The sequence below is a fragment of the Psittacula echo genome (assembly GCF_963264785.1).
Source record: "Psittacula echo genome assembly, chromosome: 6".
NCBI lineage: Eukaryota > Metazoa > Chordata > Aves > Psittaciformes > Psittacidae > Psittacula > Psittacula echo.
This window is the reverse complement of record NC_137743.1, coordinates 71,936,284-71,949,338: the sequence shown is the minus strand read 5'-3', so window position 1 is coordinate 71,949,338 and position 13,055 is coordinate 71,936,284. Positions and strand designations below refer to the sequence as shown.

At 39.6% G+C, this 13,055-nt stretch overlaps 1 protein-coding gene across 1 annotated transcript in view; it reads right to left on the bottom strand.

Moving 5' to 3' along the window:
* The window catches only part of PARD3B (par-3 family cell polarity regulator beta), a gene marked incomplete at both ends in the record, with an annotated part of 424,820 nt that overhangs the window by 318,869 nt on the left and 92,896 nt on the right, over window positions 1-13,055 (bottom strand). The gene's annotated exons all lie outside the window — the stretch shown is intronic.

Here is a 13,055-nt window from a genome sequence, read left to right as displayed (position 1 = left end):
AAAGCTATGGTCCCAAAACAACATGCAAGGACTGCAATAGGCATCTGGGGCATACAGCACTGAGATGCATCAATATCAGGAGATCCATGTGGACACAGAGCATCTCAAAATGTATTTTTCCTTCCATAAGGGTAAAGTAGTGAAGCAGTCGTCAAAGGAACAGGCTCTTCTACCAGGGTATACATTCTAGAAATAAAGTGTTTTCTGTTCATAGGAATGACCAGCCCCGTTGCATGCATACACTTTGTTTTGTACTCTTGCTATGGAACTGAAAATTCAATTCTGTCACGTTGTTACTCCCCAGCAATACCCACCATCAGCAGTTACTGCTGCATGTGTAAACAGGTGCGAGGCAGTGCATATTTTTCCATATTTTATGAAATACATTCGATGATATTAAGGCAGGTGGGTAAATCAAACTCTTCTCCTCCCTCACAAATTGAATTTGATACCAGAAGGCTGACACAAATTAGGTTGTGATCTGATCCAAAATGTTTCATATTAAAACAGAAAAATTCCCCACAGTACTTCATTTTTTGTATAACTGAACTACACCAAGCAGACAGAGAAGAATGCTTTTCTGCTTAACTGATCAAATTAAACAAGCAAATTCAGTCCGGAAATAATACCATGAAAAGCAAAACAGCTATTCCTTTTAGCTCTACCACACAACACACAAGATGAGGGAAGTTCACAATTAAGAAGCTCTGCTTCTTGACCTTGAACACAGGAAGACCAGTCATTAGAAAGACAGCTTACTGAATTTGAAACCATGTTACATTCACAAAGGTCTGAAGCATTGGTTAACCATCATTTTTTTCCTGTCTTCCACATAACCATCAATTTAGAAAACCTCATCCATGTTCTAGGGCTAGTTTTACAGCTCACGACCTGCTGCTTCTTCCCCCTACCCCTCCTCTTTGCTGTAGCACTTGAAGAGTGAAGTCTTAAGTCTACATCACTTGTTTAGGTTACTCATTTTCTGGTGATACCAGCTGAAGTAAAGCAAAATGAGCTCCGGACAGCAGATAACAGCTACTTTCAGAGACCATACTTGGCACCTCTTGTGAAGCACCCGACACAAAAAGCAGCAGAGCAAGCCTTGAGGCACACAGAACAGCAGGTAGCTGGCACCCGCACTGCTCCTGCAGGTGGGAGCAGGCAAGCCACTGGATGAAGGCACTGCCAAAACCTTGTTCACTGTGACAAGTTCAGGACTTGAACCAAGAAAGCAAGCAGTTGACATGTTGGGTTTTGCTTTACAGATGCAACTTTTGCCTTTCAGCAGTATTTTTATTTCCAAATAAAGTGCCCGCTCCAAACGGCTGCAGAAAAGGCAGGATGTCGCTGAGCCCCACAGCCCGGCATTGCCCAGGAAGCTCTAGAGATGCAGCAGCAGCTCACCTTGTCCAAAGGCACAGCCCAGCTCCTGCAACCCTCCCAGCTGAGGGAGCACCATGGCTGAGCACTGACATCCAATCTCTTCCAAGGTCTGAGGCTTGGAGATCTTCTCAAGACAAATACTAAGCAATCCAGGGGCTTACACTGAAACAGATACAGCATAATGGTCACTTCTGAAATGCAGGACACTTGACGTAATTACTTTCTTCTTTATGTGACCACTATACGGCATTCTGCTCCCTCATACATGGTGTCTTCCCTCCGCTCATTTGAATATTAGGCAAAAATGCATTTGCTACTGCTACTTATTCTTATCTCTTTTCAAGTTAAGTTACAGAAAACGAATAATTCTGCATCAGGTCCAGCTAGCCAGAGATCAAGATTTTAATAACAGATGTAGATAAACTTATTATCAAAAAAAGAAATGCAAAAAGTGTTTGTTTTCATGTCTAATAATATTGCAATATTTAACACAGCATTGTAATTGACTTAACATAAGGCAGCCCAAGAAACTAAGATTTGTATCTGCCTTGGGGGGAAAATTGTCTGTTTCAAAAAACAATTAAAACAATTTGTGCCAGCCCATCTGACCGCCATCTCCAACACTGCAAAGTCAAACTATCCGTAACTTGCTGTGAAATCTGGCAGAAAAATAACTCCAAAACCTGCTGTATTTGCTGTTTTCATTATAGGGACCTTTCACATAACCTATGCAAAATCTAGTTTACAGAACCTGGGTGCTCATACTATTAAACATCAATACAATCTGTGTTTGTATCATCTCCATGCTAATCAGATCGATTACTTCTGATATATTGCCCTGTCATGCCCACCTTAATACTAAATCAAACAAATGGAGCTGCAGGGAGATGAAGCTGATATATAGGTATTTAATACTGCTTTTTCTCCCCTTCCCCCTTTTTTAAACACTCCTGGGCACCACTGCCACAGGAAATAACAGAACTGCCAGCAAATCACAAGCACTACATAGCAGCACTGCATAGTTTTGTTAAGGGCCATCAAGTGAGAATTTAATCCAGGATAGCACAAGAACAACCTTGAATGAGAAATGAGGCTAGTGGTCTCGCTTCACTTCTAAGAGGCAATTAGAGTGTACTATTTGAGAATGCCCCAAGAGTGCCTTAGGGTAACAGCAGGACATTGAGTAACAGCCATTTGCCTGGTCAATCCTTACAGAACTTTCTTAAAAGACATACAGATAACCTTGCAATTAAAAAATGTCTTTGTAAACATTAGAGCTCTGCAAATTTTATTACAGTAAGACTCTTTCACAGTTAATCACTGTCTACTGTAGTATTCCTGTAGAAAGAAATTTAAGTAGTCATTATCTTTTTGAATACTCTTTCATCTCCAGAAGCAACTAACATTATTTCTAAAGCTTTATTAATCTCATTTACAGCTAGTAAACCAAGATATAAACGGTATCTATCACTGAGGAATACTTTATATATTACAGAGCTGTTAAAAGCATTCCAGTTCATTTATAGGTCTATTATTTAATGAAGCCATACTCCATCTTAATATATAGTGCTAAAAACTAGTCTAGAGAAAATTTCTTTTCCTTGTCCCAAAATGGACTGATAAAGATAGCAGAAAATGTAAATTTAAAATTGTATTTGAACACTCTGATCTAGCTTTAATTTTTAATTCTGTGCCTGAAAAAAATAATCTATTAATGAAATTTTTTTCACAGATCACTCTTTTCAAAGGTATTTTCTTACTTTCACTGAAAGAGAGTTCTTCGTAATAAAATCAACATTTACACAGCATTTTCTCAGGACTTTCACATCCACACTTCTTTGAGACCCCACAAAATGAGAAAAGGGTGAATTCTAGCCATTAGTACTCTCGGAACGGTCCAGCAGTATAAGTCACAGAGGACTAAGTTTACCAGCCCATAATGGCATAGAAATAGGTTATTCCATGTGTAGCTCAAACAACTTTCACAAAGGTAGCACCTAGATAGACGGCTGTTTCTCTTACGGAGTTACCATCTGAGCTACTATACATGCAGATGAGCCTCCTCAAGCAGGGCGTCTTTCTGACCAAGTTGACTGGGACAAGTTGCTCTGTCCTGATGGCACTCATTTCAGTCCTCTCTGATCTGATGACCAGCACGCATCTACTGCTTGACCAGACTTGGCAGCAAACCCCATCATGTAAGAAGGTTATTCAAAAAAGGGCTATGATGACCATATCAAATCAAGCAGAAGGGAGCTGGTGGCCAGCACAATTCGCCTGTGGCTCCCGCAAGTCCTGGGAAAGCAGGAAACAAACCATATGGTGATTAACTTGTTTTGGTGGACCAGGTTCCATTTGGCTGATTTACTGCAAAGAGAGTACAGGAGGTGTCCTGTATATGTTACAAAAGCTGCTGCTTTAAATGAAAATGTAGCAAGAAAGATATTCTAGAACATTGCTTAAAAAGCCCTAGCGTAGCATCCATAGACAAAGCCATAAACATTTAGCATGTTTCCTGAATGCTTGATACCGTTCAAGAAAATAACATGACTATTTTTTAGATGGATACATTAGTGCTGCGGCAGAAGTATTATTACTAATTTCAAAGCACTTAACTTACTCCATCTGAATCATCTTCTCAAACAAAAAACCTCTAAGCAAAACTAAAACTTAGAAAAGTCTGTTTGGGTTCACTACTGCTTAAGTTAAATACAGTAAGATAATAAAAATGCGGAAGATTATCCAGAAGCTATGAAAGTTAACCTTAAAACATGTCAACAGAAACTTTTAATATAAAAAAATTAGACTGTGTTCTTAATTTTCTACTTAAATGCTTCCAAATTGCTGGAGCAGTAAAGAAACTATAGCCAGCCGCTATTCATTTGGGCTAGAGGAATACAAAAACTGACAGAGCTCAGAAGAGCAGTAACACAGAGAAACTGTTCAAGTGAAGACAATATATATGTCTGAATTCATAAATCCTTTCAGTAAAGAGCTGATGAAACCCAGTCGCACACTGTTAAATATCTGTTTCATAAAATGAGAAGGGCCACAGCCTGCCATGAACTCCAGAGCCCAGCCTCACACACCTCATTCCCAGGTAAACAACTGGACAGATGTGCTGCAAAAAAGCCTGTAGAGGAGGAAAGAATGATGAAAATGCTGCCCTGCCAAGGTCGGTGCATGCTTCATACAATGAATTAGAAATAAATATAAATGCAGGAAAATTCTACTATTCTGCATCTATTTTAGCTTTTTCTCTCCTTTTAACACTGATCACTTGAGCATAATGAAGACACATTTGCTGCTCAAGAGCTGATCTACTCCTCCTGCTTATTCCTCACCTAATATCTCAGCCTACAACAGAACCATTAATTAGAGCCACAAAGGTGATTAGGTTCAGAGTCGTTAGAATTAGAACTGGGCACAACCTGACATTTTCCATTAGGATGGGGGGAGATGCAGGGAGGGTCCTCTCACGTGATTCTTAGTCTTGCCATGTCACACACAAACCCTTTCAGTGTCCACCTCACTTCGTTTTGAATCTTGCCTCAGTTACACTCCAAAGCACGGATTAAGCCAAATTTGTTTTAAATCATTAAACAGGGCCTGAAGTTTCAGGTTCAGAGGGAAATCAAGCGAATTTCTTCTAGCTCCATTGTGCAAGTTGAACGCTGCTCTAATTACGCTGTCAAGCTGAGGATTGTGAACTCTTAATAAACAGAGACCTGTTTTCATGCAAATTTTACTAGTAATAAAAAGATAGGAAGAAAAAATATGTCAGCAGAATTGTTCCTGTAAGCAAAATGTTTTTCAGTGCTTTCATGAGTTGTCAGCAGCTCTAAGTAGAAACAGTTACCACCGTAAAGTCTTGCAGCAGCAGCTGAAAGTTTTCAGTCAAATGTTCTACTTGAGACCAATACAGCGGAAAGGAAAAGGTAACAGCTAGAAGCACAGCCATAACGGTCGGCGTGCCAAGATTTACACAGAAACAACACTTAGGCATGAATGGCTTTATTCCCTGTATAAACTGGGACTGCATTTACAAAACCAATACAGAGAGCACGCCTGCCTTCATCCGTACAGATCACCTACACTGCCACTTACAAGATCTGCAGGACATAGCAAAGTGCAACCTATTTCAAAGGCCAGAAGATAAAGATAGCATAACATCCAAAGAACAGGTAAAATACAGCTGAAATAATCAGGCTCTGAATTTTTTATTATCTAATGTAATTTGTGGGGTCTAGAGCAGACAGTATTGCCGAAGCTGATGCAGTAATAATCTAATGACAATCCTGCTTTTACCCAGAATTAATAACAAGTTATCCTAACTTAATAAAGAACTTCCCAAAAAATTAACCTAGAGATCACCAAGTGAGACCCAGTGAGCCTGCAAGTCTCAGGGCTCCAGGCTGCTCTGTAAAATGGCAGTAGAGAAAGCATTTACCTACTGCACAGGGGTGCTGTGACAATTAATTAATGTTTGTAAAGTGCACTGAAGCTGAAAATCACTAGACACCATGCTAAATATTAATCACCACAACTATAACACAGAACTGGAATTGTCATACTGCTCTTATTGTAAACTCCACTCCTTGAACAAGCCGAATAAAGTTCTCGGCACCAAACTGAGGTGAGCACCATATGAACACGTTCACCCAACGTGCCCCACATGGCACCTTCCCAGCTGTACTGCTAGGTATCGTTCCGAGCGCGCTCACACGTGTACATGTGCAGAGCACACTGGGTTCATTTCTGGCTGCAGTAGTGAAGATAGTTATGCATACAAACCATCTGGCTACAGTTTCTCATCTGTACATTGCTTCAAGCTATTATATAGTTTTGAAGAGTGTGAAGGCAGTTTTCAAGTGGTTATGGACCTCAACAGCCAGTGCAGCAGCCGGAGCTCAGGAACAGCTCATGATCCCCCTCTCACAGATGTTTTGGGAAAGCCGCTTACTTTTTATAGACACTATAGTTCTAAACCCAGTGGAAACTGGCTCATGTCATAGTTTTACAGCTTCATCATCTTATTGCTTTGTGACAGATAGCTATTTAAAAGTGACTAAAACAAATGCAGCAATTTAAACAATGAACGAAATGGCATCTTTAGAGCAGATAATAAATTACAGGAAATCAGCAAGAGATGCAATACACGTGGAAATACAGATTCTATTCAAGTAGCAGCATTTTGCACTGTCATCTCTTTAGAGCATTTCAAACAGAACAAGTTCAAGAGGAAGACAAGGAACGCCCCTGCCCTGGGCTCTCAGTTGCCACATGTGCTTCAAGGTGAATGCAGATGATGGTACTCGACAGATTTGAAAATTCTGATCAATACCACATCCATCTCATTATGTCTTCCTCACTGAAGCAAACACTACAACCTGCTTGCTCTCAGCCAAGCACAGGCATATGTATAATCAATAACTTGCAATGATATGAGGTCAACTCATGCGGCAAAGATATTTCCAGTGTGGTTCAAAAAACCACTTAACCACTCTTGTTAAGTAAGTGAACAGCCTATTTTGCTTCTAGCTCAGTCACTGGGTTTGATTTTTTTCTTCTTTTTTTTTAAATAGGAAGAAGATAATAAAACATTAATTGAACGTGTCAGAAGAAGGATGTCACAAGAAACATATCAATACAGAGAGACATTGCAGACATGTGCTTTAAAGTAATTGCAGAATGCTGGCTCTGCTCCTAAGTAATTATTACATGGGTAATCCTACTCCCTATAGAGCTAGGCAAAGTTATTTATTTATTTTTAAAGATAACTTGCCCATGGAGAAGTAACTGGTGTGCAGTCACTCATCAGCTGTAAGTTTCTGAAAAATGGTGCATTTTGCTGTCTCCCAAAAACATTGCATGGAACGCTCAAGCAACTAGTCAAAGGAGACAGAGGCACAGAAGATTCAACTACATTGATGTCTTACAACTACATTAAACATTTAAAAATCTCCTCTAAGCCTCTAGCTTATGATAACACCACCAGCCTTCATTTTTACACCACTCAATGCCCTGCACTAAAGTAGCAGGGGAGTATTCAGGGGCAAAAAAAGCCTCAGCTGGAAGTTATGCAGAGAGGAAAGGCAGCTAGCAGCTTGGTAAAGGGAAGTAATAGCCCACACCCTTCCCTTCTGCAGAGAGAAGAATTTATCTCCAGCTGGGATTTTCTATTGCACATAAGAAGTGAAACACATCCAAATAGTTACACAATCATCACATCTTTTCCTATTAAGGCAAAGAAAACACTGTGCAGTTTAACCGATTGTTCTAAGCACAGACTTGTCACTCCCTCTGCAAACCAAAATCCCTGCTCAACATCAGTATGTGTCCAATTTAACATGCACCATGCCTGGCCTTTGTATATCGCTGGCAGAGATCCCTCTCTAATTCATCTGGTACTGGCAACCAAGAAGCCTGGTGACAACCACGCTCCAGAGCTCAGGTTCCCAAGTCTCACAATGCACGGTAGCCTCCAGTCAGATTTCTTGTCTTCCATCCTTGAAAATTAGTAGAGAAAGCTCTTCAGCACAGAGGTAATCAGATAATCAGAAGCACATTACAGCATCTATCAGGATTTCATCAATGAGAACCTACTGGTACACCTGGATACCCATCAGATGGTCTTTACAGCCTTTTGGCAAGCCAGCAATCCTCCCTTCTGGAGATACACACACTACAGGGAGAAACAAACCTGTTTCCTTACCTAAAACAACTTGGTTGATCCATTCCAATAAATCTCTCTTCATTTGTATCTCTTGAATGACTTCATAAAAGATGCATTTAATCAAATTATGAAACCACAACAGAGATCTTTTTCTGTATGCATTTGAACAAAGTGCAGTGTCAGATCTAATATGGCTAACATCAAATACCAGAAAACTAGCGCCCCATAATAAGGGACAACATTTGAGATTTTAAAAACTGTATGTAATTTAAGAGGTTTTATTTTCCATTTTAGGATGTTTCACCAAAGATAGGAAGTTTTTTTAGATTCCCACCCAGTTCCTCCCTCCCACAGAAAACTGTCATAAGAGGCAGAAGGGAGTCTTTTACTCAAGGAGTTGCCAGTTCTGAAAACACATTCGTGCGTATCTCACCATAATTGATCTTATCTTCAAACTGCAGCTGTGGGACATTTTAGGAGATGAACATTTCAGCTTTGACTTGAAGGAAGTTTGTCACTTTTTGCAGTCTGAAGAAACACTTCAGATCATGAAGCTACACCCCATCAACCAGCAAAATTACAAAGCAAATAAAGACACCGTTTTCTTCTTTTTCAAATAGCATTTAAAGGCAAGTCAATCTCATGATCAATGGAGGGATCCATTGCTGGAGACAGAAGACTTTAAGAGTAGATGACAGAATATTTTATGTGGATGGAATTTAAGACTGAGGGACAGAGAGGTATGTGTACACACACATATGCACCAGAAAGACTTCAGCAGATGAGCAGATTTCTCCAACTCTGAAAGAAATATACAGCACAAATAATCATGGTGACAATGAAGCTTGACAGTGGAAGTATACAGAATAAAAGCTGACTATTATAAAGTATCATTAACTCTTCCTCTGAGCATCTTCCCAGCTCTACACAGCACATTATCACTACATTAATCTAGGAGTACTCATGCAACAGTAAACCACTTTGCTGATTATCTATTTTTATCAGTTCTTTATGATTTCTTTTCCATAATGGAAACAAATAGCCAACAAACAAGTTCAATCTGCTTGTTTTCTAGCCTTAGCATTTAATGAAAAACAAGCTTATGTGTCTTGTTAAAATGATACAACGAATTTCCTTCATTAATAGACACTAAAAGATCCACTACGCACTTCCACCCTGCACATGCACACCACCCTACCCCAAGTCCCTACCAGCATCTCAATCTTTGAGCTTTTTCAGACCATGCAGTGACCAGCTGTGCTCCTCTAAGAGGCCTTGCAAAACTATGTGAGATCGTATCAGAAATTTTGCTCCAGCATGAAGAAAACTTGCAAAAAACCAAACTTCAGGATACACAGACAGAAAACAGTCAAATGTATAAAATGCTGGGCTTAATGTTTCACCTTTCTTGGACAAGTGCCACTGAGGATATCACTAAAGAAGTGAGGAAATACAGCTTTACATCATCTCATATCCGTCTGTATTTTGTGCTCAAACCACATGTCTGCCCAGATTCTGCTGTTAGGAAACAGAGCAGCTCGAGCTTCCTTATTGTCCACAGTTGTGACCACTCCAGAGGCGGTTTTTCTGCTGGTACTCTGCTCCACACACAACCACCCTTTACCAGAGAATCTTCCTAAATTGCAGCTTTCTGTCTCTATCTAAAGTGGATTTTGAAGCCATGAATCATTTAACTATTGGGGGTGGGGTGTCAAAATAAAAGCACAAGAACTCTGGTTAAGTACAGAAAAGAAACCAGAAAATATCCTTATGGTGTGGATGACAAGTAAGCAAACAAGCACAGCCTCATGGGCCTATTAAGCTAACTTTTATACTTGCAATATCTCAATTTTAATTATAGCAAGTTAAGAAAAAAGTAAAACACATTTTGGAAGACTTTTGCCCAGACAACATTTAATATCCCTTCCAACATTCAGCGTAGCTGGTAAAGTTGAGGCAGTTTGCAGATTACTTTTGGTTGGCTGGTTTTGTTTTAATCTAACTTGTCTTTGAGGCACAAAGAGAAGCCCGTTCATCATGACTGTAAGGCCCAAAACAAAGAGTCTGGGGCTAAAGTCCAAACACACTGAAGCCCACTAGAAGCTATTAAACAATCATCCTGGCAAAAGCTCTTGACTGTAGAGCTGTACTTCTGAAAACTCTGATGACAAACTCTGGAACTCAAGATTATCTGTACGGGTGTGTGCATATTCTCTTTTCCAAACAATGTATGAAAAATCTTAGTCAAACTTGCTAAATTTTGCTATTTTTACACTTGAGAGAACATAATTCTGTAGTGCTATCAGATTCCACTTCTTCTTTACAAACAACTAAATTACATTTTTTGGTGCCATGAAAATTGCATGCTGTAAACCTTCTACTCCTATATTCTTACACACACAGATGTGAACAGGGCAGGAACAACAGAAGACAGAGTCAGCACCCACCAATTACTGCTGTCTGCTCAGATTACAGTGCCCATTTATTATAAAGGAAGAAGGACTACAAATGTTTTTCTTTTCTTGAAACACTCATCCCCATTGTACATTTCTTTGATAACTTCCTTATAATATCTTTCCTATCACAGAAAGGGATCATACAACCACTTTCAGTAAGTAGGAACACGAGGTCATAAGATGAGTCTTAATGACTATGGCAAGCTTTTGAAATAATCTGGGGCTGAAGTCAGTTACCTGTAACCACACCTCGCAAATCCTCAGAGCTCAAAAGACACAAATGCCTGAAAAAACCCACCACAAGCCCCACTGGTGCTCCCTCACTTTACAAGAATATAAAATCATATCTAGGGAACCTGGTGGTTAACTTGAGTTAGCCATATTCTAAGGGCTAGGCCAATCTTACTAAGGAAGATGCACTTTTCTGAGTACTCCAAAGGTAAAAAAACGAGTTATATACCTCATAATATGATTCATCACATTTTAAACACTAAAATCTCTGCCTAAAGTGCCCAACTATTCCAGCGACCTTCTCTGAGTACCTAATTTACTACACTTCTTACAGGCACTTAGTTAGAAAACTGCTCACCCTCTGGTGAACGCAAACACTTGTTCCTATGAGACACCACTGTAGGTGCATTTTGAAAGTTACATACTTTAAAAAACAGCAAATGGTACCCACTCATTCCAGAGGTCCCAGCTTTTATCTACAGGTCAAGATGTATATACCTGACAAGGTACACTGCTGCCTTGGTTCTTTCCCAGGTACTTGATCAGCCAGACAAAACTACAACAGATCAACTAAAACCTCATCTAAAAAGTGACAGCATCAGTAGACCTGAGCACAATCCAACACCCACCTCTGAAGCACAGAGACAGCCACCTCAATCTCCAGCAACCTGCAACAGTGCTCAGGTTCCTGACACGTCAACCACAGATAATTCAAATTTTATTTGTGGTTATGGATTCAACTATCCACTACAAAAGATCTTTCAAAACCTGCTGGTATATACTGCCATGTTCAAACTCACACCTGAGCTTCTTGGATGGCTTTTATTCACACAACAGAAAACATGAAAGTAGCTGACACTTCTCATGTATGTACAAAATTGCAGCGGAACTTTAAAGTGGGATATAAAATCTGTACAGATGAAAATATCTGTTGCTCCATTAAAGAATGAAAACATGCAATAAATACTATGTAAATTATGACGCAAGCCAACCACTACCTACATAATATTACAAACACCTTAATCTAAATCTAGGAAGAAAGAAATGTTTGATTAGGATCAGGATATCAAACAGGATCCCAGAATGCTGGCTTTTGTTCAGCATCCTGTTACATGATGTCCTATGCAACTCCAAACATCACCTGCTCAACAGTATTTTGTGCCTGTGAAATATGAGCAGTATGTTGCCACAGTACAGCAGCATCAGGAAAAAAAATCACTAGATGAACCACTCATGTGAACACTACCCAAAAATTTAGACAGAAACAAGAACAGCTGATACAGAAGAAAGCAATTCCAGTCTTCCTGAGCAACTAATGATGCCAATCTAGTATTCCAGATGAGCATACAGATAAAGATGTCAGTGCTGATGGTCTACTGCCAGCAGACCTACTGGAGACTGAGCTATCTAATTCAAGATGCTCACTTCCAGGGTTGATGAGCATGATGTGGCAAAGCTAAAACTTTGCACTACTATTCCCCAGGGTGCTATCTGTTTTCTACAGAGAGAAAGTCAGCCCCTGGGCCTGCCAAGACAGCATCTTTTGCAATATTCAAACCACATAAATTTGGAATGAAGAAGGTATTTTTCTATTCCCTTGGAAAGGACACACAGTCCATGTGCCTGCCAGCCCCCCCAAAGTCAAAATGACAGCTAAATAGAAGAAAAAATTAAAACAAGGAGAAATAAGAATATTTTGAGAGCTTAAGCAGTCTGCAAAATATCTAATTGATTTCAATAGTGTTTGAAAACTTAACTAATTGTGGTGCTCACCATCGTGATTATCTGCATACGTTAACAGCTAAGGACCTGAGCAATCCAGTTAGAGTATCCAACACAGTAATTTCCTGCAATTAACTACTTCAAAGGTGACCTTTATTAAGCTATTTTACCAATACACAGGATTCTTATTTAAGCAATAAACAAAACATTTAGCATCTCATGTTATTTTCTTATTTCATTCTTTGGCATCACAAAACAACACCACAGCTATGACAAGAAGAGGAGATAATGGGGACAGCACACTTACAGGTTAACACACTCAGGTACCACTAGAAACTAGCTATCGCATTCCTACACTTATTCAAGATAATCACGTAGGTTACCTCAATCCTTGTATGACTGCAAGATCTTCAGCAGATTTGCCAGGTCAGTTGTGTTTACAATCCATTTCAGTACCATTGACAGGCTTATGCATAATGCTTTCAGGATACCTCAGCTGCCAACTTTAATGCCATCTCCATTCCCCAGAGGGGCAAATAAAACTTTGTGCCCTCCAAGTAGTGCCTGTTGGCTATGGCATACTTACT